The 27328-nt window shown below is 42.7% G+C and overlaps 1 protein-coding gene across 2 annotated transcripts in view; it reads left to right on the top strand.

Annotated features, from left to right (window-relative positions):
- Window positions 1-12954: 12954 nt before the first annotated feature.
- Zranb1 (zinc finger RANBP2-type containing 1) overlaps window positions 12955-27328 on the top strand; it is a 60855-nt gene continuing 46481 nt past the window's right edge. The window contains exon 1 of one of the 2 annotated variants that reach the window (XM_051145462.1): window positions 12955-13031. The gene's annotated coding sequence lies outside the window, so the exon portion shown is untranslated. The remainder of the gene's footprint in view (window positions 13032-27328) is intronic. The other variant, XM_051145461.1, reaches the window with a different exon arrangement.

A 27328-nucleotide genomic window follows, 5' to 3' on the forward strand; every position in this document is an offset into this window, starting at 1 on the left:
GGTTGAGACTAGAGTCAGTGTTGGATGTCTTCCTCAGTCCGTCTTCACCTTACATTTTATGACAGGGTTTCCTGCTGAACCTGAAGCTCATACATTGCTAAAGGATGGCAGTAAGCCCCAGGCATCCTCTTGTTACTGTGCTACCATGCCCAGCTTTGTGTGTGTGTGTGTGCGCGCGCGCGCGCGTGTGCGCGCACGCGCGCATACACACACATCGCAGTGTATGTATGGGGGTGGGGGAAAACTTTTGGGAGTTGGTTCTCTCTTTATGTGAGTCCTGGGGATTGAATGCAAGTTGTCAGGCCTGGCAGCAGGTGCCTCTACCCTTTGAACCATTTTGGCAAGCTATGTGTGTTGGAGATCCAAACTCAGGGGAAAAAGAGTTTTCAACAGTTATATGATGATCTTTTGGGGGGAATCCCCAGTAGTTGAGGTAATTAAACTTTTTCATTTTCTTTCTTTCCTTCCTTCCTTCCTGTTATATAAGCCATAACAGTGGAAGGAGAATTAAGCTATTGGGAACATCCTTCTATCTTCCCCAACCCCTGGAACTTCATCCTGGCTCCCAATATCCTGACTAAAGTTTGAAATCAAGGATCAGTCTTTCTCAATTTCAATTTTACTTTATGTGTGTATGTGTGTGCCTGGATATATGTATGTGTACCGTGTACATGCAGAAGCCTGCAGAAGGTAGGAGAGAGTGTCACATCCTCTGGCCTTGGAGTTATAGGCAGTTGTGAGTTGCCATGCAAGTGTCGTAAACCAAACCCAGGTCCTCTGGAAGGGCAGTAAGTGCTCTTAACCAGCGAGCCATCTCCACAGCTGTTCAAAGTGAGGTGAGATTAATCCCTAAAGGAAATGTCTGGGTGCACATAAACAGGCGTAGGAAGCAGAACACGGAAGGGATAGTGATGTGACCTGACGTCTGAGGTGTAGGAGAGGCCCATATGCATCCCTCTGTAGATGTGTTATGTTGGCATCCATCTTCTAGTGATGGTCTATTCTAGAAACCATTTCAATCCAGCCATCACCCACGAAGGCTGGGACTGACAGTGGCACGAACCACAGGTTAAACAGCTGGCGTACTGAAAAGCTAACCAGGTCTTTCCTCACTCACATTTTCATCCAGAAACCATTTGCCTGTAAATCACAATGCTTTCACATTTTTGTGATTTATTCTATCAGCTGCTTGCTGCTTACAATCTGAGTCAATTGTGTGTGTGTGTATGTGTGTGCGTGTGTGTATGCATGTGTATGTGTTTGGAGGATGCTGTGTGTCCTTCCTTCCTTCCTTCCTTCCTTCCTTCCTTCCTTCCTTTCTGTTTTTGTTTGAAATAGGGTTTCTCTGTTTAGCCCTGACTGTCCTGGAACTTGCTCTGTAGAAAAGGCTGGTCTCAAACTCACAGAAATCCACCTCCCTCTGCCTCCTGAGTGCTGGGATTAAAGGTGCCCACCACCAGCACCTGGCTGCGTTTCTTTTTTGGTCACTTTCTACCTTAAACATTATGCAGAGTCTCTTGATGAACCCAGAGCTTGTAGTTTTGGCTAGTCTAGTTAGTCAGTTTGCCCTGGAATTACAAGTGAGCCTTCATGCCTGTCAGACATTTATTTGGGTTCTGGGGATTCAAACTCTGGTCTTTGGGGCTGGAGAGATGGCTCAGAGGTTAAGAGCATTGTCTGCTCCTCCAGATGTTCTGAGTTCAATTCCCAGAAACCACATGGTGGTTCACAACCATCTACACTGGGATCTGATGTCTTTGTCTGGTGTACAGGTAGAGCACTCATATACATAAAATAAAATCTTAAAAAAAAATTCTGGTCTTCATGTTTATGTGGCAAACTTCTACCTGCTGAGCCACCTCCCCAGCTCCATCAATTATTTTACCTTTTTTTCTGGGGAGGGTGTTCAATGATTTTTCTTTAAATATTTATTTTTTATTTTATATGTAAGGTGTTTGCCCACATGTATGTCTATGCACCATTTTTTCCCAGTGCCTACAGAGGTCAGAGGGCTGTACTGGATTCCCTTGGAATTGGAGTTACACATGGTTGTGAAAATGCTATGTAGGTGCTGGAAGCTGAACAGAGATCCTCTGGAAGAGCAGCCAATGCTCTTAGCTACTAAGCCATCTCTCCAGCACGACCATCCCATAGTTATTATTTTTTTCTTTTTTGTTTTTTCAAGACGGGGTTTCTCTGTGTGGCCTTGGCTGTCCTGGGTTCACTTTGCAGACCAGGCTGGTCTTGAACTCACAGAGATCCGCCTGCCTCTGGCTCCTTGAGTGCTGGGATTGAAGGCATGAGCCACCACACCTGGCCCATCACTTATTTTTACTAAGGAAAAGTCAGACATCAATTTTTGGAATTCCATTGGCATATGAAGATGAATTCCATACAGAGACAAATGCCTCTCTCTGTTGTCTTCTGGAAGCTTTCTTTCACATATTGAATATGCAACATAGTGTGGTAAGGTTTAGACTCAACAGCTCTTGTGATGAAGGGGATTTCCCCTGCCTTTCTTGCCTACTTTTCAACTTTAGGTTATTTATTTTCAAATGGAAGCAAAATCCCAAATCTCTGTCCACAGGGCACAGGCAGATCAGCAATCTGTTCATAGGAACTATCTTGGTTAGTGTTGATAATCTGGCACGTCATTGTGAATAGCATACTTTTATCACGTATGAAATTCTGCATTCAAACCAAGAGTTAGGAATGAATGCACCAGCATCCTAAAGACTGTTCCTGTGGGGAGTTCCAATTTATCCACTGCATATAACTTAGCAGGCACATGCTTGCAGCAGTGAGGATGACATGTGGAGATGGAGTTAAGCCCAGGCAGCAGGACTGCAGACAGCAGGCACATGTACGGTTTTGGTTCACTCTCCACTAAGCTGATTACCTAGCACAGATTTGATTTGACTTCAAAGTCTGCCAAACAACAGAAGGCTGTCCCTGCAACCCGCTGTGTCTGGGAGGGAACAGGGATTATGTTCTCAAAGGATGTGCTTAAATGTTACTCCCATGAACTGGACCATACGTCTCATGAGTTTGCCATTTTAATTGGCTCTTCCTGATGACTTGGTAGTTTTTTGTCATTTATTCTTAGTTTCTTTTTTCCCTTAGAGGAGCGGTGGCTTATGACAGAGGGCTCCACCTGAGGTGCACCTTTTCTGGTCTTTGCACAAGTGCTCACAGACAAATGGACCAGGCAAACATGAGCATGCACAGAGACACCCACAAACGCACAAATAAAATATTTTAAAAGTTGTTATCAATTGGGAGTTGGAGGCTAGCCTGGACTACGTGGCCAGACTGAGGCCATCAAAGCAGCATAGTTAGACCTTGTTTCAGAAAAATATTAAGTTCTTATGTTTACTTGGTTTTATTTTTAGTGCCTGTACGAGCCAGGTAACATTCTAAATGTCCAGGACATACCAGAAATCATCAAAAACACCCAAACAAGGGGGAGGCACCTTTTGTTCACCAGCAATAAGTTCTAAATAATGTGTGAAGACTAGCAGGCTGGAGTTCATTGTAGAACACTGTGTGTGTGTGTGTGTGTGTGTGTGTGTGTGTGTGTGTGTGTAACATCTGAGTGAGTCTGTGCTGGACAGAAAAGTACACTTAACAAATATTGATAGCCATTATAAATCTGCCATATCAAAGGTCACAAAACACAGGTTTTCATGGTTCTGTATTAACCCTGAGGCTGCCAGGTGTGCTCTTCTCTTTGGTCTGGTGTTAGAGTTGTGCATACTGTTCCTGAAGCAAATGATGTCTCTTCATGAGTCATGTTAGTCAACTTAAGAAACACTGGGATGACATCACAGACGCTCAAATACTTTGAAAGAGCTTCAGTCTGCATTGTCTCTGAAGTGACTGAAAGGAAAGGAATGAAAAATAATAGCCAGGCACTCCTCGCTGCTCGGCTTTGAAATTACTTGTAGCTAGTTTGTCATTGTACCATTTGGCAAAATGGCAGACTATTTTCAATTCCATAAGTGCCACTTGATAAGACATGTGATGAAGGATTACATTCAGGTCAGTTTCTTTTTAATCTTATGTATTCATTCATGCCTGTGTGTGCTATTTGTGCAGGCACACACATATTTATGTATTCTTGGTAGACAGGTTTGTGTGTAAGCATGAATATGTGCTTGGGATGATAGAGATGTAAACTTGTCAGCTGTGAAATAAAGAGGTTTATTACTAAAAAACAAGCAGGTGAACATTGCCTTGTATTCCTGATCTTCCTGCCTCCACCTCTCTAGCACTGGCAGAACAGGCATGTATCACAAAGCCCAGGTTTTGGTCTATGGTATCTTTTTTCTTTTTCTTTCTTTCTTGTCTTTGGTTTTTGGGGTTTTTTTTTTTTGTTTGTTTGTTTTTTGTTTTTGTTTTTGTTTTTTTTTTTTTTAGAGACAGTGTTTCTCTGCGTAGCCTTGGCTGTCCTGGACTCACTTTGTAGATCAGGCTGGCCTCGAACTCACAGCAATCTGCCTGCCTCTGTCTCTTGAGTACTGAGATTAAAGGTGTGTGTCACCATGCCCAGTTGGCCTATGGTTTATCTTTTTGCCCAAATATATGGTTTGTGTATATGTTTAGGAGTGTTTGTATGTATGTCAGTATATATATTTGTGCAGATGTGCTTACAGATGTGTATGGAGGTGTTTTTCTTGATTGTTCTACATTTTTATTTATTGAAGCAGAACCCACAGTTTGAAAATTGTGGCTTGGTCTGGAAATGCCTTTTCTATGTTTTGAGTGCTGGAATGGGCTACCACACTCATCCAGCGTTTATGTGAGTTAAGAGGGTCTGAACTCAGGTCCTCATGCTTGTGGGACAACTGCCTTTCTTCTTCCTTCTTCTTCTTCTTCTTCTTCTTCTTCTTCTTCTTCTTCTTCTTCTTCTTCTTCTTCTTCTCTTCTTCTTCTTCTTCTTTTTTTTTTCTTCTTTTTCTTTCTTCTTCTTCTTCTTCTTATTATTATTATTATTATTATTATTAATTACTATTATTATTTGAGGGGTGCCCTCACTATATACCCTTGCCTGGAATTCACTATGTAGACCAGGCTGGCCTCAAACTCATAGAGATCCATTTGCCTCTGCCTCCCAAGTGCTGGGATTAAATTCACCACACAAGATAGAATTACTTTTTACTTTTATTTTTTTAATTGAAAAATATGCATTTTTTTTTTTTTTTTACTGATTGAAAGAAAAAGAGAGGGATAGCAAGCGAGCGTGAACATATAACTTGGCGTGTTTGTGGAGGTCATCTTGCAGGAGCCAATTCTCTTCCCCCACCGTGTGACTCCTGGGGACTGGACTCGGCTTAGTCTTGGTGGCAAGTGCCTTTGCTGAGCTATCTTACCAGCTCCTGGGACAACGATGATGATGAATTATTACTTTGGGGGGTCTTTTTGGGGAGTTGGGTTTTTTTTTTTTTTTTTTTGAGACAGGGTGTCTCTGTGTAGCCCTGGCTGTCCTATACTCACTTTGTAGGCCAGGCTGGCCTTGGAACTCACAGAGATTCACCTGTCTCTGCCTCCCATGTGCCGGGATTACAGGCATGAGCCATCACACTCAGCCAATTATCATTTTGTCTTGTTGTTGTTTGTTCATTTGTTTGAGACAGGATCTCTCTGTGTAGCCTTGGCTGTCCTGGACTTACTTTATAGACCAGGCTGGCCTCGAACTCTCAGCGATCTGCCTGCCTCTGTCTCTTGAGTACTGAGATTAAAGGTGTGTGTCACCATGCCCAGCCAATTATTATTTTGAATGCACAAAAATAAATCACATTACAAGGAAACTTGTTAAATTGAAATGTTAGTTATCAAAATGTTTTTTATTTTTTTCAAAAACAATTTTAAAACATGTACTATTCATTCATATGCTTTAATGACATATTAAACAACAAGACCCAATGGCAGGTCATATGGCCATCATGACTTTGCAGCTGTGAATATAAATCATATTTGAGATGGCCACAATCATAACCCCAGACAGAACCTATGTTTCTAGGTGCCAAGCCATAGGTGTGTTAATGCTATTGCATTTGCTGATTGGGTTAACAAGTGACGTAAATACTACATCTTGGCTAATCAATATATATTTTCTTCCCACCTAAGTTCAGGGCCCAATAGAGGGACCTTGCATTAGGTACAGTCCCCCTGTTATCTTGGACACAGAGACAGCCTTATTTGTCTACATTACCAATTCTCGATATAGTGCATGGTATGGATTCTTTCTCCAATAACCATTATCCGATTAATAACACAAAGCAAACCTAGTGGTCTAACCAAGTGCTTATGGGGACTGCTAGGACTTTCTGTCTCTTATTTCGTCAGATCCTCAGTAACTGCCAGGAAATTGTATTTTGTCTCCTCTTTCCTCTTCTCTTCCCTCCCCCTCCCCTCCTCCTCCTCCTCCTCCTCCTCCTTCTTCTTCTTCTTCTTCTTCTCTCTCTCTCTCTCTCTCTCTCTCTCTCTCTCTCTCTCTCTCTCTCTCTCTCTCTCTCTCTCTCTCCAGACAGACATGGTAGATATTTATCCTGGAATTCACTATGTAGACCAGGCTGGCCTGGAATTCATAGAGATCAGCTTGCCTCTGCTTCCCAAGTGCTGGGATTAAAGTGTGTGCCGCTATGCCCCGCTGTAGTTTTCACTTTTCTGTTGAAGCTGGGACTCAAGAGATCTGGGCAACAGATACACAAGAATATAATTTGAACTCAGGACTGTTTGACCCCAAAGTCCATGCCTGTGCCACTCACAGCTCTAGGTTCGAATGACAAGACAGTGAATTTATTTCAGACCCTGGTATGTCTTGTTGTTTCTCCCCATGCTCTTCCTCTTTGGACTGTACTGGTGACCAATCTCAGGTTTTCACGTATGGTAGAGATCAGCTACTGAGCTGCACTCACTTCAAAAGAATCAATAAAATAGCGACGATTCTCCTACCACCCCATGAGTCTAGCTCCTATGGACACCTGGCCAAAGAGTTATCAGACACATTCTTAGTCTAGCCACAGGGTGCTTTGCTCCTGTTGCTGTAGGAAACCCAGGGAAGACGCACCAAAGCTGTGTGCCGGGAAACTGTTTTATTGGATACATGCAGTCAGGTCTAGAGGACATTAGTTCAACAATGGGCTGATCCTCCTGCTATGCCAAGATTGGGACTTTTATAAACGTCGTATTTTTGCCCTCTTTTTATACTCTGTGATTGGGTGTGTTTTAACTCCTAGACAATGACAGCCAGAATGAAAGGGAAAGGAGGAGACAGGGAGCTGCAGAGGAGACACATGGCCAGTCTTTATGCACAAGAGCGTATGCCAGCTCGCATGTACGCCTGGGGTGGACACTCACTGGCCCACATGGCTGTTTCCTGTTGTTCTGTCTCTCACGCCTCTAGGGTTTCCTCTTTCCCACACCACTCTGTGACTATTAATTCCTGCCCACTAGGTGAGACCTGCTATAGCACAGTTGAAGACGGCCAGAGGGAGCAATCAGGTCTATGTGTAATGTAGGTGTGTGCACGCACACTCATGTGAGTAAAGGTAGGCACCCACCATGGCTCAGATGGAGATCAGATGGCAGCTTTGGATGTTAGACTTCACCTTCCACTTTGAGGGTCCCCTTGTTGTCTGCCTCTGTTAGCTGGCCCATGAGCAGGGGATTCTCCTGTCTCTCTTCCTCCCATCTTGTCTTAAAAGCACTGGGGTTACAGGTGGGTCATAGCACACCCAGCTTCAAGGAGGTTCTGGGTATGTGAACTCAGGCCTCCGTGTTTGTGGGGCAAGTGCTTTTCTGAGCCACTGAGCCATGGCCCCACCCCCACATGAGCTGTATTTTGTCTGATGCTTCACGAGTACATTTTGTCTGTTCACAGGAGGTTTTGCTTTCCGCACAGGTTTGCAACTGCCATCCGGGAAGACTACAGGAAAGTACTAGTTTCCCCAAAAGCTCTGTCCTTTGTTACAGGTGCCAACACGCAATAAAAGACTGCTCTGAATTTGACTTCCCGCTGCATTCTCTCCTTTGTTTGCAAAAGTGCTCGGATATGCTGAAAACAAAACCTTTCCCTAGGCCTTGTCCCTCACTGTGTCTGTCCCTCTATTTCCTGCCTTCCCCTTGTGGCTAACACTCCTGGGCTGGCAGTCTGTAATCACTGCTTCAAAACCCACGCATGGCTTCAGCTTTTGCAACTTGGCATCTCTCCCCATCGTCCTACTGAGAACTGCTCTCTAGAAGGTCAGAGAAGCTGTTTGTCAAGCACACTGACCTTTGCTTGGTTCTGATTTCAAAATCTGCATACTTCAACACTATTTTGGGAACCATGTACTCGAGGCTCACCATACCTGCAGTTTCGAGAGTGTAGCACATTTAGCACTGTCCACCTTTCTGACTGGTCTTTCTTTTTCTCCGTTGGGAGATTTCTTTCCCACTTCTGGGACTCCCACTATACCTATTCTATAGGCAGACAGCCCTGCTGTTTGTGTCCAGGGTCAGCTTGGTGTAGTTTCTGGGTCCTCACAAGCCACTGCCTGTGAACCCTGGATCTGTACACAACTGATCTGAGGCGGTCATCTCACCTTCCCTAGTTCCTCCCATGAGTCCCAGTGTTGTTCATACCTCATGCAGTCCCCTGACTTTTGATTCTTTCTGTTGTCCCACATTCAGGCACTGGCAAGCCATAAATAGAAAGCTCTGAAACAAAATCTTCCTCTTCAGTGAGCCTCCTGAGTGAGCCGCGTCAGCCACCACCTTCTACTTCTGTCTCTCCTTTTCACTCCCAGACTACTCAACTTTTAGCTCCTGTCTCTCAGTTGTTTTTCTGTTCCCAGTTTTACATGTGCCCCATTTCCCTTGTTTGTATCACAGACATTCCAGGAAGGTAGTTCTCATATGGCACCTTATCATGCAAAAACCTTTTTTTGTGGTTATTTTACAAGTATTTTAAGCTGGGCATGGTGATGCATGCCTTTAATCCTAGCACTTGGGAGGCAAGGGCAGGCAGGTCCCTGTGAGTTAAGAAGCCAGCCTGGTCTACATAGCAAATTCTAGTCCAGTCAGAGCCACACAGAGAGACTGTGTCTCAAAATAAAACAAGATTCATTTTGTTTCTAATTGTGTGTGTGTGTGTGTGTGTGATAATGTTCACGAGTGCATGTTCTCCTGGAGTCCAGAAGGCATAGGATCCTCAAGAGCTGAAGTTACAGGTGGTTGTGAGCTGCCTGTCATGGGTGCTGGGCTCTTAGTGACTCCAGTCCTCTTTGGAGCCACCTCTCTAGTCCTTGCTTTCTACTCTTTCTGTGTGTGTGTGTGTGTGTGTGTGTGTGTGTGTGTGTGTGTGTGTGTGTATTTCGAGACAGGGTTTCTCTGTGTAGCCTTGGCTGTCCTAGACTCACTTTGTAGACCAGGCTGGCCTCGAACTTGCAGTGATCTGCCTGCCTCTGCCTCCCGAGTGCTGGGACTAAAGGCATGTGCCACCACTGCCCGGCGCTTTCTACTGTTAATAAAACCAAATAAAAACCCTCAAGTGACAAACAAGGCAAACATGATGGGATTGTGTTTTCTACAGGTAGTTCAGGAAACACCTCGCAGCAAAGGTAGAGGAAATGATATTGACCCCGTACACTACCATGGTGGTTCTAAGAAATATATTAAAAGCATAGAGTCGATGCCCTCACACACTTCATTTTTTTAAAACGTGTGTGCCTGTCATGGCACACATGTGGAAGAGGATAGCCCATGGGAGTCGGTTTTCTTCTACTGTGTGAGTCCTAGGGACCAAATTCAGGCTTGTGGCATGTTTACCATCAGAGCCAACTCACAGGCCTCTAGTTTCTTTTTCTTCCTTCCTTTTCTTTTCCTTTTTTTGTTTTTTTTTTTTGTTTGTTTTTTTGTTTTTTTTTTTTTTGAGAGAGGGTTTCTCTGTGGCCTTGGCTGTCCTGGACTCCTTTTGTACACCAGGCTGGCCTCGAACTCAGAGAGATCTGTCTGCCTCTGTCTCCTCTAGTGCTGGAATTACATAGTGTGTGCCACCATGCCTGGCCTAAATTAGTTTCTTATCTATGACCAAATCAGTTGTTCTGTGTGCTACCATATTAAACAATTTAGCATCTCTAGTTATCAGTGTCCTCATGTGTAGACATTGTGGATAGGACTGGCTGTACTTTATAGTAGACGAGGGGTGTTTGAGATCTCTCTATGCCCAGATTCTCCTACTAGGGAACCTCTCAATAGGTCTCAACAGGTGGAGCCCATGTTTAAAAGCTGTATCATTGATTCCAATGTGTTGCCAGGGTTGAAAACTATGCACTCCTTTTGGTGTATGTTCCGGTGGGTGTGTGTGGGCTTGGGGGCAAAGGTCAACCTTGGGTATCATTCTTTGTGTTTTAAGACAGGATCTTTCACTGGCCTAGAACTTGCGTGGAACAAGGCTTGACTGGCTGGCCATGGAGCCCAGGGATTCTCCTGTCTCCTTCTTTCTGGCACTGATATTACAAGCATGTCCTACGACACTTGGCTTTCTTACATTGATTTGGGGTATTGAACTCCAAGCACCTTAAGTCCTTAAGTACTGATCCATCTCCTCAGTTTTGAGAACGACTAGATTCCTATCAAGTATCTTTGTCTTCAATGCATTTTTTTCTTCTTCTTTCAATTGTAAGATGATTTTCACTTTAACTTACTTACCAACCCCATTTTGTATTGTGGTTATTTTTGCGATTTTAAAAAAATGTTTATTTAATGTGCATTAGTGTTTGGCCTGCATGTATGTGTGAGGGTTGTTGGAGTTAAAGACATCTGTGAGCTGCCATGTGGGTGCTGGGAATTGAACCCAGGTCCTTTGGAAGAGCAGTCAGTATTCTTACCCACTGAGCCATTTCTCCAGACCCCGTGGTTATTTTTGACTTAGCCTCTTTTTATGCTGCGGTTCTCACCACTGAGGGGAGCCTTCCCTTATCTTTGTGTGCTTATTTCTTGGTGCACAGATATTTTACTAGAAATGTACTAAACTGAATTAAAACACTTCCTCTAAATCATACCCCCTTTTTCTCACAAAAATAATCTACAATTCAGGATACCTCATCATGGCATTGGTGTTTTATCTGCAGGTAAAATGCTGTGCAGCTTTGGGTAAGGAAGGGGAAACTGGAAATGTGCCTAAGTGCTTAGAGAAAGTGTCTCCAAAGTGTTAGGTGAACTATTGTTCTTACATAATAACGTGGTGTGTGATTCTATCTCTAAACGAGTTCATTATAGCCTCGAGAATGTGTTGTCTTGTAGGCAAAAGGCTATTTCCGTTTACACTGAATTTCTGGACAAGTTCTCGGGCAAGATTGGGGGTTGTTGAAGGCCTCCACCTCATAGCAATGGCTATGGAGAGGAAGCACCCGCTGGGTGTGAGAGATGTTGGGGGAGGGGAAGCTATACAAGGCATTATTAGTCTTCGCTGGCCATGGTGCAGCTGCACACACATCTTATGCCATTTTATGCAAATAAGTCAGAATACCACCGACAGCTCTACAGAGTGAGTTCCCACGCACGAGTGGAAACATCAAACTTCAAGGAACATGGTCATCTTCCAGAGTCCTGTAATTTCTCTTCAACATACTAATTAAACATTTTTAACTATGCGTGTGTGTGTGCGCGCGCGCGCGCGCACGTGCGTGAATACTGGTAGAGGGCATTGAACCTCCTGGAGCTGGAGTTACAGGTGATTGTAGCCCACTGAAGGGGCTTTTGGGAACTGAACTCCGACTCTGTGTAAGAGGAGCAAAAACTGCTCTTATATGCTGGCCACTTCTGCAGCCCCCATATGATTATGATTTTTTTTTTTAAAAATTACATCTGTTGTGTGGGTAGATCAGAGAGGGAGGGATCTCAGGTTGTCCAGCTTGGCACCTTTACCCACTGAACCATCTCTCCTGCCTTACTTTTAAAGCAATTTACACCTTAAAAAGCTAAAGTATAAAAAAAAAAATGCCAGGTGAAGCCAAGCATGGTGGCGGCACATCTGTAAGTCCAGCAAGCAGTCGGAGGGCTGAGAGGCAGGAGGTTCAGGAATTCAGGGCCAGTCCCACCTATCTGATGGGCGCTACGAGAGACCTCCGTCTCAAAACAAAATAAAACGCAAGGTAATTAGAGCTTGTAATCCCAGCACTCTTGGGGAGGTTGATGCAGGAAGATCATTAAAATTCCAGGCCAGCCTGAGCCACAGAAGGTGAGCCGGTCTCAAAAGACTGAAAATTTAAAAAAGGTTTTAAACTGCCTAAGGAAGAAGCGCGAGGCGGCCTCCCAGCTAGCGAGCAGCTCACTTTTGAGACGCCGAGACTCGCGCTTGATTCAAAGCTCTGGCGACTCTGCTGCGGAGAGCCCACGGCGGCCCCGAGAAGCTAGCTGGCTCTTGCCTTCCAAGCGCACCCGGCACCCGCGCCGGAGGCCACTCGCCACCCACGAGGACGCGTCGCGGGACCGCGCGCGCCGCCGCAGCCTCACAATCAGGACGCAACGCAGCTGACATCAAGCGGCCGCGGCCCGCCTCCTGCGCCGGGAAAGAGGCGGCTGCCTATTGGCTGCACGTCCGGCGGCCTCGGGACCAATCACAGGACGGCGAGCAGCAAGGTCCAGTTCCTGACGTTGTGCGGCCGCCGCGGGGTTTATTTAGCTCTAGGGTCCTGACCGCCGCCATTCGGAGTCCTCAGCGCCCGAGGTTGTCTGCTGTCCGCTCCGCCCCTGCCCCGGAGCAGCAGCCCCCGCCTCCGCGCCGCCTCTCCGCCCCTCGGGCTGCTGGGAGCCGCGCGCAGGCCCGTGGAGAAGATGTCCTGACTGAGGCGGGAGGGCGGAGGCGGCAGCAGCGGGGTGGGCGGCGGCGCCGAGGGAGGCGGAGAGGGGCCGGGCTCGGCTTGTCGCCGCGGGCCGTGCGGGAGTCGCCGCTGCCGCCGCCGCCGCCGCCGCCGCCGCCGCCGCCGCCGCTGCGGCCGCTGGACGCCGCGCGTCAGACGGGGAGGAGCAGCCGCAGCCGCCAGGTAACCGGGCCCGGGCTGGGGGGCGCCGCTCCTCAGGCCCCTCGCGAGTCGGGCCGCGGCCTGACGGGGCCTCGCGGGGTCCAGGCTGCCGAGCCTCCGGGAGGCAGCGTTCCGGGATATAGCGAGCTCATCGCAGGCCCGGGAGTGCTGGCGGCCGCGCGTCCATCTTGGGCTCCCCGGCGCGGGGACAGCCCGTGGGCCGAGGGAGAGTGAGTGGCCCGCCTGGCTTGTTTACCGACTTGAGTTGGCCGCGGTCGGCTGCCTGGCTGGCGCTGCCCTTCTCTGCCCGCCGCATCCCGGCAACTGGGATTCTTCTGGAGTCCGAGTTGTGTGTGTGTGTGTGTGTGTGTGTGTGTGTGTAGGGGGGGGGGGTCTTCCTCCCACTTCTCGATAGGCCGTAAACACCGTCGCTCTAAGTTGGGGCTGGCCTCCAAACTTGTATTTTGGTCTCTCGTCTGCTTTCTCTCCGCCTCTCACAGTGGCCTCCCGTTGTTGCCATTTTTAAGCAAATCAGGGTAGGAGTTGAGGCGTTGGGTGGCGATAGGTAGCTGGAACTCCGCTCCCGGTAACGATCGCTCAGTGCAACTACCTTGTGTTGTTGATTTGTTTTGTTTTTCGGCTCAAATTTGGCCGGTCAGTGCACAGAGCTGTAATACTTGTCGTAAGCGTCGGGGACAGGCAGTTTAGGTTAAGCAGGAAGTTTGAACCCGCCCATTATCTTGGAGACACACTGATGTTTTGAAACCACCTTGCTTCGACTTTTGTATCTCAGCCCCTGGATTTCCCCTTTCGGTTACCCTCTCTCTAAGTTACTGTGTTAAGTGCCTCCCATTGCTCCCAATGTTTGATCCGGCTGGATATTTGACCTGTCATGGTGGTAATAAGCGTGATGTACAAATACTTGGAAGTGTTATGTAATGAGTGGCTCCTGGACCTCGCGGTCTCTCTTCTAGTTGACTCCCTATCAACTTTTGCAACATGTACGATACCTCTGTTGATCAAGCTGGGCGACTTGGTTTGCCTAGGGGAGACCCGAGGATCTCGGTTTGTGTCAGGGGCCATTAGAAAGTCGTCTGAGCTATGCTTGGGAAAAGTAAAGCTGGGCCCTATTAATTACTAGTTTTAATTAAACGAGGTAATCCTAAAATATATTTAGAAGTCTGCTCTCTTGATTTTTGGGTTCTTAAAAATAGTCTCATTATTATTTTGGGGGCGGGGTTTGAGAGGGTTTCTCTGTGTAGCCTCGGCGGTCCTAGACTCACTTTGTATATATACCAGACTGGCCTTGAACCACAGCGATTCGCCAGCCTCTGCCTCCCCAGCGCTGGGATTAAAGGCGTGCGCCACCACCGCCTGGTTTATTATTAAATTTTTTGTAACTTTTTAAAAAAATTTTGTCTGTGAGGGGTTAAGAGGTAGGACAGTGGGGCTGGAGAGATGGCTCAGCGGTTAAGAGCACTGACTGCTCTTCCAAAGGACCCGGGTTCAGTTCCCAGTATCCACATGGCAGCTCACAACTGTCTGTAACTCCAAGATCTGGCACCCTCACCAACGCACATACGATAAAAATGAAGTAATGAGTTTTTACTTTTCCCGGTTATTTGAATGCCAGGGGAGATATTTACTTGTTGCTGTTTTAACACCTTTTATTAGTGCTGTTGAGCATTGGGCACCTCTTTATTTACTCTTGAAATGTGCTTGAGATAGTATGCTGAACTCATTCATGGTAATATATTTTAAGCTGTTGGCCTTGATTCAGATCTGTGTACTGAAAGAGGTTACGGCATATCACTTTTAAAGTCTGAGAATTAAGCTGGGTATGGTTGTTCGTACCTTTAAAACCAGCACTCAAGAGGCAGAGACAGGTGGCTCTCTAAGTTCTAGGCCAGCCTGATCTACAGATCAAGTTCCTTGACAGGGTTATACAAAGAAAATCTAACCCCTTCCCCAACCATAAATAAATAAAGTCTGAGGGTTAACATTCAGTTGTACAGTGTTTGAGGTAAATTGATTTGTGTGTAAGTAATACAGTGAAAGCTGTTCCCTGTACTTTATATTGCTTTTATAAACTCAGTTTACTAACTTAAGTAAATGTAGTTGAGTAGGATGCTAACTTTTTATGTAACTTGGTTTTGGTTTTATTTGAGCATTGCTTTGGCCTTCTCCCTTCCCTAGAAATACCCTCTTCTTTGAACACTTTTCTCCCAGTTTGTGGTGGTTTATTTGGAATATTTGTGCCCCTTTATACCTTGGGTAAATTATATTTTCTGTACTTGAATACACTCCGCTCTCTGGCGGTGGTGGTGCATACCTTTATTCCCAGCACTTGGGAGGCCAAGGCAGGGGGATCTGTGAGCTCAGGAGAATCGGGCAACACAGAGAAACCCTGGCTTAAAACAAACAAACAAAACAAGAACAACAACACCAAGCCAAAACCCACCACCACCAGACAAAGCCCTGACATAACACACTTACCTCTTAACACAATATATAAACCTACAGAAATGAATGAAAAAAGAATTCAAACTCCTTATTGTGTTCATATCTTTGAGTCTTAATTCTTTCTTCTTCCCTATGTGAAGCTCAGTCCAACCAAATTTAAGTTGTTTGTTCCTGTGAAGTCCCTTTTCTTGGTCTTTATTAATTCCATCCTTCTGTATTCATGGTTCTTACTGTACACCAACTTAAGTGCTGTCTCCTAAGAACCCTCTTGAGAACTTAACCTGGAGGAATCTATTTCTTCTTTTGTATGAGACTTTATACCTTTTCCTCCTTAGTCTGTGGTAGTGTAGATTTCTTTTTATTATTTCTGCTTCCCAACTATATATTTAAGACCCTAAGAAATGAGTTTGTATCTATGGAGACAGTATAGTCAGATCTGAAATTCAGTCTGACAAAGTATTTCTGGTTACAGAGGTATTCTAGGATATACAGTTTGTATGCTTTTTACTATGGAGTTTCTGAGATTTTCAATGATTTATGAGAGAAAATATTTGAAACTGTGATCATGTCTTAAAACAATACTTTGCCAGTATGTTTACATTTGTTAGCAGTGTTTTTACAAATATAAGGTGTTGGTATTTTCCATTGACTATGTTATATTATTCAAATGAAAATCTGATTTCCTTCCCTTGGCTTTGGATTTGGTACTAGAGACATACAGGGTAGCCATTCTTTATTTGTATGCAATGACATTTATTGTCATGGGAAGGAGGAATAATCTGTAGCCTCAGTTTGCATTTCTAACCTCAGATGCTGATACAATTGATCAAAAGGCAGATGAGGCAGGGGAATATGTGATTCGTTGATACCTGTTAGTGTGGTTGGAAGAAAACACAAAACTAGTCCTCAGTAGTATTACACCAAAGATAATATATATAGTTATGTAGCCAGTAAGTGGATACTTAGGCACTTGGAAAATTGTGTGTGTGTGTGTGTGTGTGTGTGTGTGTGTGTGTGTGTGTGTGTGTGTTTCCTCTCTGGAAGCTTAGCCTTTCGTAGTTCGTCAAAATACCTTCCTTAAAATATCTATTTAAAAATATTTTGTATGTATGGTATTTTGCCTGCGTGTTTGACTGTTTACCACATGCATGCAGTGTCCTTGGAAGCCAAAAGAGAGTGTCAGATACTCTAGGACTGGAGGTACAGACACTGTCAGACGCCATGTGCGTCTGCGGCATAGAATTCTGGTCCTCTGGAAGAGCAGCCAGTGTTCTTAACTGCTGATCCAGCTCTCCAGCCCAAAATTGTCTAATTTTTATAAAGTAGTTTATATAAAAACTTAAAAAAAAAAAAAGATTTATTAAGTATATAGTGTTTTGCCTGCGTGTATGCCTAGAGACCAGAAGGAGGCACCGGATCTCATTATAGGCGGTGGTGAGCCTCCATGTGGTAGCTGGGAATTAAACTCAGGAGCTTTGGAAGAGCAGGCAGTGCTCTTAACCTCTGAGCCATCTCTCCAGCCCTAAAAACATTTTTAAAAAGATTCATAAATATTTCCAGTATAACTGGAGCTAAAATCAACCTTTAGTAAACTTCCTAAAATGCTGGCTGTTTTTACTAGACTACTTGGATTTGTAAAAAGCATTTCCATAGACTAGTACCAGGAATGAGAAGAAACCTAGGTCAGTTGGTGTTTAGTAATAATTACGTTGGATCCTTTACTTCATTCTTATAATTTATAAACTTTAACTCAAACTTATCATAAACATAAATTTAGGATCCAAACTTCAAAATATTAGATGAAGTCAGGATTCAAACTTCATTTCTCCCATTACTTTATGTTGTAATTTACTGAACCTTAACTCTTAATTATTCTCAACCATAAGCTGATTATTTTGAGACAGCATTCTTTAGGTAATATGGCAAAGTCCCTCTTGTGTAGATGAAGGCAAGCGTCCTTACTTAGTGCTGCATATTAAGCTGCAGTAATAACACACTTGCAATTACATTTTAGAAGACAGTATATAACTGCTGTGATTTAAAAAAACCCACTTCAGCTGCTTTCTTGTTTAGGATATATAACTAACCTTTTATTTTTCTTTGTATTTAATTAAACTAAAGCTTATTTACTTACCTGTCTGTCAATTTTTTACTGCTAGGGATCTAATTAAGGACCTTGTACTTGTTAGGTAAGCTTTCTAGCTTTGAGCTACAGCGTAGCCCTTGATTTCTTTTTGAGGCTTTTGTTCCGTGCCTCAGACTAGGTTTGAACTTGGAATTCTTCCTGCCTCAGCATCTTGATGCTGGATGACAGCTGTGTGTCACTATACTTAGTGTAAGGGTTATTTTTAAATAGGGATGCTACTGCAATTCTAGAACTATTTTTATTTTTCTGGAGGATGCTCTCCTTAGATAACAATTGAATATTAAGTTGTTATCAACTTATTATTTTATTATTTATTTATTTTTTCGCGACAAGGTTACTCTGTGTAGCCTTGGCTCTCTTGGACTCACTTTGTAGACCAGGCTGGCCTCAAACTCACAGTGATCCACCTGCCTCTGCCTCCTGGGTGCTGGGAGTAAAGGTGTGCACCACCACCACCACCCAGGTAACTTATTTTTTAAAAAATATTTTTATTTTAGTTTTATTTTATGTTCATTGGTATGTAGGTGTTAGGTCCCTCGGAACTGGAGTTACAAACAGTTGTGAGCTGCCATGTGGGTGCTGGAGATTGTACCCAGGCCTTTTGGAAGAGCAGATAGTGCTCTTAACCATGAGCCATCTCTCCAGCCCTAAAAGGAAGGAGCAAGGACTTGAACCTTAGGCTTTTAGACTGTAGGTTGATGTCTTACCAACTAAGCTATTGAGGATCTTATTAATAAGTAGGTTCCCTATGCAGACACTATTTGAAGACAAATGAATTTTTCATTGTTGAATATTAGAAAAAGCCATAAATGCATTTATCTAAGTATTGGAGATAATTGTCTTGCTTAATACTGATTGTAGTGGGAAAAGTATTTTTCACTATTAAGTGATATGTAGTGTAGGTTTTTGGTTTTTGTTTTTTGTTTTTTTAAGGTTTTTCAAGACAGGGTTTCTCTGTGTAGCTCTGACTGTCCTGGGCTGGCCTCAAACTCAAGGGATCCACCTGCCTCTGCCTCCCTGAGTGCTAGGATTGAAGGCGTGAGCCACCACCACCCGCTTGAGATGTTCTTTAGCAAGCTAAATTCTCTATGCAGATCCTTTGTTTTTCTTCTGAGACAAGATCTTTCTGTATAGTCTAGGCTTAGAACATGGTCCCTTTGCTTTAGCCATTTTAGTTCCGGGGTTACTGGTACATTACAAAATCGCTGAATTTTTAGTGCTTTTCCATATAGATTAATAGGAACATGCACTTTTTCTTCCTTAGCCCATTGATTTAATAGGTTACATTAATTTTTGGATATTGAACCAGCTTATTGGTTCAGTTATTTATCTCACTTGGATATAGAATTCTATTAATTTATTTATTCCTTTTTGGTTTTTCCAGGCAGGGTTTCTAGGTATAGTCTTGGCCGTTCTGGAATTCACTCTGTAGACCAAACTGGCCTTGAACTCTCAGAGATCTGCCTCTGCCTCCTGAGTGCTGGGATTAAGGCTTGTGCCACCAGGTTTTTTTTTTTTTTTTTTTTTTTTTTTAACAGTTTTTGCTCATGGCAGGCTCCTTGAACTCAAGAGATATGTTTGCCTCTGCCTCCTGACTGCTAGGATTTGTACACTCTGCCTGGCTCAATGTATTTTGTAGGTCTGTTTCTTTACTCATGAACCTTTCTTTGTTCTTCTCCTTCTTTTCCCTTCCTGTCTCTCCTTCTCCCTTCTCCCCTCTTTTTCTTTCTTTCTTTTTTTGGTCTTTAAGACAGGGTATTTTGGGGCTGGAGATATGGCTCAGAGGTTAAGAGCACTGTCTGCTCTTCCAGAAGTCCTGAGTTCAATTTCCAGCAACCATATGATGGTTCACAACCATCTATAATACAATCCGATGCCCTCTTCTGGCCTGCAGGTGTACATGCAGCCAGAGCACTGTATACATTAAAAAAAAAAAAAAAAAAAAAAAAAGACATGGTATCTCTGTGGTGTAGCCTTAGCTGGCTTAGAACTTGCTCTGCACACCAGGCTGGTCCCTAAACTCAGAGATTCACCTGCCTCTGCCCCCTTAATGCTTGGATTAAAGACTGCTCCACCACTGTCTGGTCTTTTTTTTAAAAGACAAGTTCTCTCATGTAGCCTAAAACTTCCCATGTGGGTGGATTTCTGATCTCCTGTCTACCTTTCTAGTGCTGGAATTACAGTGTGTACCATCATGCCCAAGAGGGTGATCCAATGGTCTTGTTCATTCTTGGTGAGCCCTCTACCGTAAGGTCCACCCTCAGCTCAGAAGTACTGAGCTGTTGAGAAGGCAGCACTTTACGACTTCCTTTTTATGAATTATACTCATCCATGGAAGTTTAGGATGAAAGGAACTTTGGTTTTTATTTTGTTGTATTTCTTACTTTTAAACCACACTTGTAAGTTGTGTATTCCAGACTAGTTTATTGTATACTGTGCAGACTGATCTAGAACTTTGTGGATGGTGATCCTCCTACCTTAGCTTTCTGAGTGCTGACTTTGTTAGGCATATGCTACCACTCTCAGCTAGATTGGTTTTTATTTAATTTTTAAAAAAGATTTATTTATTTTATGCATATGAGTGCTCTATTTTCACCGACACTGGAAGAGGGCATCCAGATCCCATTACAGATGGCTGTGAGCCACCATGTGGGTGCTGGGAACTGAACTCAGGACCTCTGGAAGAGTAGTCAGTGTTCTTAACCATTAAGCCATCTCTCCAGCCCAGCTATATTGTTTTTACAAAGAATATTATTTTACAAATAATATGATTTCCAGACCCAAACTAAATTGTTTTGTTTTGTTTTTCAAGACAGGGTTTCTTTGTGTAGCCTTGGCTGTTCTGGACTCACTTGTAGACCAGGCTGGCCTTGAGCTTACAGAGATCCACCTGCCTCAGTGTTTTATGTCACTATATTCAACGCTTAAAAATTACTTTGTAAAATTTCAAGAAAAGTTTTTTAAACATTTACTTTGAATTTCTTTACAATCCAGGAAACAGTTTATAGACCAATGTAAGTCCCTGGACCATGATTTTAAATAGGATTGTGGTGTTAATATCCAAAGCATTTCATTCGCTCTCTGTGTTTTTGCTGTTGTTTTGTTTTGTTTTTTTTTTGTTGTTGTTGTTTTTTAAACAATCCAATCCTTAGTTCATAGTCTAGAATAGCTTATTGCTCTATTTAACTACCCCAACTCCTTATGCTGAAGATTATGTACTTCCCTGGACTTGTACATTAGTGGGCTATCACTGAGCTACACCTACATCCCTTAAAAATTCCTTATTGTGAAAAATTTCAAACATACACATAGAGACCAGGATAATGCATTATCATGTGTCCATCACCTCATTGTCAACACATGGCCTACATTGTTTCATTTCTAGTTTTCCTACCTCTTCCTTTGGCAGTCATTTAAAGAAGTATACTGTAAACATTTCGGTGCTGATTTTCCTCTCCCACTGCAGCTGTCCCAGTGACAGCAGGCATGTGTCTCTATTTCTACATCCTAAAACGGGCAGTTAGATCAGAGGCTTGATCAGCTTCTGTTCCTATCACCATTTATATTACTTGGCACTTTTAATGCATGGCAGTATACTTTGTAGGCATATAGCAGCATTAGAGACAGGTTTTTGATATTGCTCAGGTCTGTTATGTGGTAACAAATGTTTCAAAATTTGAGCTTAACTCAGCATATTACAGTGGAAATGGGAAATTTAATTTTATTTCATTATTTTTGGAAATGAGGTATTTGTGCCAGGTGTGGTGATGTACGTCTTTAATCCCAGCACTCGAGAGGCAGAGGCAGGTGGAGCTCTGTGAGGCCAGCCTGGTCTACATAGAGAGTCCAGGACAGTCAGGGCTCTGTGTAATAGAGAAACCCTGTCTCTAAACCACCCTTCCCTCCAAAAAAAGGGAATGACGTATTTGTAGAATAAATTGATTAGTTTTCTAAAGTGAGTTTTACCCAGAAGAACAAAGGCTTTGCTAACTAGTGTAGTACCATGCTGGAGGTTATTTAGATGTCTTCTGTGCTTATAAATGAGATATCTTGTCTCTAACAGGCAAAATTTGCTTACTAATCACATAGGCACTCATTGCTTTCTTCTTCTTCTTTTTTGTTTTGTTTTTTTTTTTTTTTTTTTTTTTTGTTTTTTATTTTTTTTTTTTCGAGTCAGAGTTTCTCTGTGTAGCCTTGGCTGTCCTGGAACTCGCTCTGTAGACCAGGCTGGCCTCAAACTCATAGAGATCTATCTGCCTCTGCCTCCTGAGTGTTGATTTAGTTTTTTTCTCTGCAATTTGGACTGGTATATATTAGTCTAAAGTCAGGCTGTCTGTAGCATGTCCCCCACCTCTTTGTAGGTGCTAAATTTAGTATTTTCTTTAAAGTGTCTAGGTTCTGCTTACTTGTTCAACTTTTCAGACATTTATAGTTCTCAATCTAAAAAGGAAAATATAAACAAAATATGTGTCGCCAAGTTTTTGTTCTTTTTCAAAAATGTTTAGGTATTGTTTATTTGGTAGTCTCAGAGGGATTGCTGTCCAAGAAACAAGGCAAGTTAATAGTTCAAGTTTTGGATAGTATATGTGGTTGGATACGGAAGGCCTGGCTCTACTACGTAGTAGCTTGTGATTTTTTTTTTTTTTTAAAGGTTAGAAGCTGTGCTTTGTCTCCAGATTTAAAATTGGACATAATAATAGTTCTGAGGAGCACATTGGTTAATATATGTAAAATGTTCTGTATAATGAGCAATATTAGCTGTTACTACTTCTCTACTGCTTATTTGCTGAACAGGGCTGATTTTGGCAGAATTGTGACATAGACAAAATTTGCCTAGCTGTTCACTCACTTCTAATGATTGGAACAAACAGTGTTTTCATTCTGTTGCTCTTTTGTACCCCTCTGCATGATGCCTTATACCAGACTGGCCTTGAACTCCCGGAGGTCTGCCTGCGTGCTGGATTTAAAGATATGTGATACCACACATGGTCTAAATTATGTGTTTTTTAAATACAGTTTGAGTTCAGATAACTTTTATGTCTTAAATGAGTAACAGAAATTGAATTGATTTGAGAGACTGGTATTTTGAAACAGATGGTAAATCTGAGTTGGTATTGCCTTGGAGTATTTTAGCTGTTTGTTTCTGCTACCTTTTCGCAGCCTTGTTTCATATTATATTTCTTGTAAAAGCTCCAGGTTTCTACCATCTTTCCCTGTCAAACAGATACCCATTAGCATCTAATAAAAAGCCGCTGTTAGTGGGCTAGATACTTACCAGTGACCTTCTTATAGGTGCTTTGTAATTTGGGAATACTCTGTTTGGCATCTCAACAGTCAGTAGAATAATGAAAGAAGTTTTGAGCATGTTAAGCCTGTTCATACTGCTTAGAAAAGTTGCCTTATTATTTTATGATTCTCAGAATGGAAGCCAGGCTTTCAAGCATGCTAGACTGAACTCCTCAGACCTTTTTTATTTTTAAATGCTGAAATGACAATTTACTCTCATGATTAATTGTCCCATTTCCATATGCATCTGGGAAGAGTGTAATTTTTCATTTCTAGTTCCCTGAGCACAAGTTGTAACAACGCAAGGTTTTTTCCTATGGCCACTCTAGCTCCCCAATAATGACACAGGAGTTTTATTAAAAACTTATAGCACTATAACTGGGCAGCTATTGAGCTATTCTAACCAGACTGTGGCCTACTTCCCAGCCACTTGGCCCATTAGCTGCCATCTTAGTGGTGTGCTGGCTATTCCTTCTCCATTCTCACGGGAACTCACTGGTGTCCACCTGAGATCTCTTCTTTTCTCTTCTCTTCTCTTCTCTTCTCTTCTCTTCTCTTCTCTTCTCTTCTCTTCTCTTGTTTTTTGAGACAGGGGTTCTCTGTGTTACAGCCTTGGCTGTTCTGGACTCATTTTATAGACCAAGCTGGACTCACAAAGATCCGCCTGCCCCTGCTTAAAGGCTTACAGGTGTGCCCAGCCACGTTCAGCTTCTCTCTTCTCTATCTTCCTTATTTTTAACACAACATTGAGACAGGAGATTGTTTGTAATAATTACTATGCCAATGTCCAGACTGCAACTAGATCTCTGGGTACAGAAATCTGCATTTGAATATGCATGCACGCGCGTGCACACACACACTCCTCCAGCAACAAGGAGAATGTTTTAACTAGCTATATCTGTCCGCAGTTGCACATTGATTAATTTTGTTTGAGATTGTAATTGGAGGTGTATGATTGTAGTTATAGTAAAATTGAGTTTTTATTTATATATTTATTTATTTTGGTTTTTCGAGACAGGGTTTCTCTGTGTAGCCTTGGCCATCCTGGACTCACTTTGTAGACCAGGCTGGCCTCGAACTCACAGCGATCTGCCTGCCTCTGCCTCCCGAGTGCTGGGATTAAAGGCGTGCGCCACCACACCCAGCTAAATTGAGTTTTTAACTATAGCTAAGGGAAATATAAGTAGTATTCCTTACCTCCTTTCTTACACTATCTAGCAGCTGAAAATGCTTAGAGAAAGTTAATTTTGTATTTAAAGAGACAGACTTGGTAAGCGAAGAGAATTCCTGAAATGACCAGAAGGTGGATGAAAAGAAATGTCACTGGGGCTGGAGAGATGACTCAGTGCTTAAGAGCACTGTCTGCTCTTCCAGAGGTCCTGAGTTTAATTCCCAGCAACCATATGGTGGCTCATAACTGTCTATAATGAGATCTGGTTTCCTCTTCTGATGTGCAGGCATATATGCAGGCAGAACACTGTAGATATAAATGAATAAATAAATGGAAAAAAAAAAGAAATGTCACAAATGTTATACGCTGAATTGGAGACAATTGTAAATAACTGTCTCCTAGGTCTCTGTCATTCTCATCAGTGGATTGCCAATTCCTGTTTAAGAGATGTAAACCTGTCAGACTTATTTTATTATGTTTCCTCCCCTAGTTAATGCATTATTTTAAAGATTTTTGAGAGATTTATTTATTGTATATACAGTGTTCTACCTGCATGTAGTGCCTGCACACCAGAAAGGGGCACCAGATCTCATTATAGGTGGTTGTGAGTCATCATGTGGTTGTTGGAAATTGAATTCATGACCTTCGGAAGAGCAGGTGAGCTCTCTCTCCAGCCCTAGTTAATGCATTCTTACCAGATCAAAAAAAAGCAAACGTTAATGGGGCTAAAGAGAACACTCAGTGGTTAAGACCATCTTCTGCTTGCAGAGAACAGGAGTTGTATTCACAGAGCCCACATCAGGTAGCTCACACAGCCTGTAATGTAACTCCAGTTTCAGGGGGTCCAACACCCCTGGATCTCAAGGGCATTAATTAATATTTAAAAGAAGCCAGGCATGATGATGCACGCCTTTAATCCTAGTACTCGGGAGTCAGAGGCAGGTAGATCTCTGTGAGTTCGAAGCCAGCTTGGTCTACAGAATGAGTTTTAGGACACCAGGGCTGTTAACACAGAGTAACCTTGTCTTGAAAAACAAAACAAAACAAAGAAACAAAAGAAGACAGGTTTGTGAGGAATAAAGATACATATTCTGGTAGTAGTATGGATAATTGCCTCAGTTAAGTAATGGCGTAGTGCTGGTGTGGCCAGTGTTATTCTGATAGCTGTTATATTGTCCTATTTTTCACACTCTTAAGGCTTCAGCAGATTTGGTCAGGCTAGTCTTCTTTGACAACAGGTGACTCTGTCATAATAATGACTTCTGTAGAGGAAGGGCAGCTCTTTCCGATATCTACTGATTATACATTGTTTTCACATGTAAATAGTATTTTTTGAAGATACTTAGTTGACTGGGACTATATCTCAGGGATACTTGCTAGTACATATGAAGCCTTGATTTATTCCTTAGTACCACTACCAAAAATTAGTGAATGTAAAAAATTTGTACTTAACGCCCTTTATGTATCAGTACTCAATCAACTCATGAGTTGTCATAGTAGTTAAGGTTGCTCAGATTTTGAATGCAGAAGTGTGAAATGACATACTTTTAGATAGCAAGGAATGGAACAAATATTTATTGAGTAGTTTATTATTCTTAGACTAGTCCTTTTAAACTGTTGGTAGTTAAATTGAAGTGTAGAAACATGAAATTATAAGCCGGGTTTGGTGGCACACTGCCTTTAATCACAGCACTGGGAAGGCAGAGGCAGGTGGATAGTTGTGAGTTCAAGGCCAGCCTGGTCTACAAAATAAGTCGGGACAACCAAGGCTATACAGAGAAACCCTGTCTTGAAAAACAAAAATCAAAAACACAAAAAAACACCCCCCAAACAAACAAACAAATAGAGGCATGAAATTCTCATGAAGAATTCAGTTTTGGATATGTTCAGTTTGAAATATATGTTAAGTAGTTGAATAGATACTCTGAAGGCAGCTGGATTCATTCCTTTGAACTTGGGTAGAATGACCAACTGGAAATAGAATTTGGGAATCATCAGCATATATGTAGTATTTAAAATTCACAGTCTGGGGCCAGTGAGATGGCTCAGCAGATACAGGTACTTGCTCCCAAAGCTGAATTTGATCCCTGTAACACACATAGTGGAAAGAGAGAACTGGCTCCTGAAAGCTGTCCTCTGACATGCACGTATATGTGCTGTTGAATGCTTGTGTGCACTTACACATACACATAAACAAACAAATAAATGTAATAAAAAATAAAACCCGTAGATCTATTGAGATTCCTAAGAGAGTGAGTTGGTAGTATGAGCTGTGTTGATCAAGGACCTCTTGGTGCCTGAGATCAGAAAGAAGCCAACAAAGATCGAGGGAGCATAGCTAATGAGAAATAGAAGAAAGCCAAAGGCAGTTCTTGAAGTCTAGTAAGAACAGTGTGCTTAGTTGTGGGTCATAGGACCACGGGCTCCAGAGTGTGCTGTTTGACAGACTTTATAGTTACAATATTTTTCCCATAAGTTACTCATATTCCAAATACTAAAGTTACAGGGATAGAGTGTTTTATAATTTTATTATGCAAATTATATTATTTGTATTATAAGTTACATTGCATTTATGCAATGCATGTTCATTTATTTTTGAGACACTGTCTATGTAGCTCAGGCTGGCCTGGAAGTTTGCATCTGGAATATATTCCTGCCTGTACTTTTATCAATGCTGGGATTTCAGCCATGAGTCAATATTTACTTAAGTTTTTATAAGTTAAAATTTATTATTTTATGTGTATGGAAGTTTTGTCTGCTTGTATATATGTTCACCGCTGTGTGTATGCCTGTGCCTGTGGGGACCAGAAGAGAGTGTTGAATCCCCTGGAGCTAGACTTACAGACGGTTTACCATGTGAGTGTTGGGAATGTAACCCAGGTCCTCTAGAAGAGTAATACTTCCCTTGACCGCTGAGCTATTTCTGCAGCTCATAACATATATTTTGGTGGGGGAATGGAATGAAAGGATGGTACAGTAAAGATTAGGATTTGCAGTGAAACACTTCAGATGTTTGCTGATACTTAAAAAACTGCCATCGTAAGATGTAAGGGGAAAACAGGTATTACTAGCTTTTGCCAGTTTAAAATCTAACCAGGCAGATAGAAATGTATCTTAGATATGTCAACCATGAACTCTAGTCTTTGTTTAAATCAACTTGACTTGAACTTCAAAATCTCTTGGCTGAAAATTCAACCCCAGTTATCCTTGGTGGGGGTGGGAGGTGGTCTCTGGTTCTTAGAGTTTTTGTTT

Source organism: Acomys russatus, chromosome 5 (assembly GCF_903995435.1).
Source record: "Acomys russatus chromosome 5, mAcoRus1.1, whole genome shotgun sequence".
In the NCBI taxonomy this organism is placed as follows: Eukaryota; Metazoa; Chordata; class Mammalia; order Rodentia; family Muridae; genus Acomys; species Acomys russatus.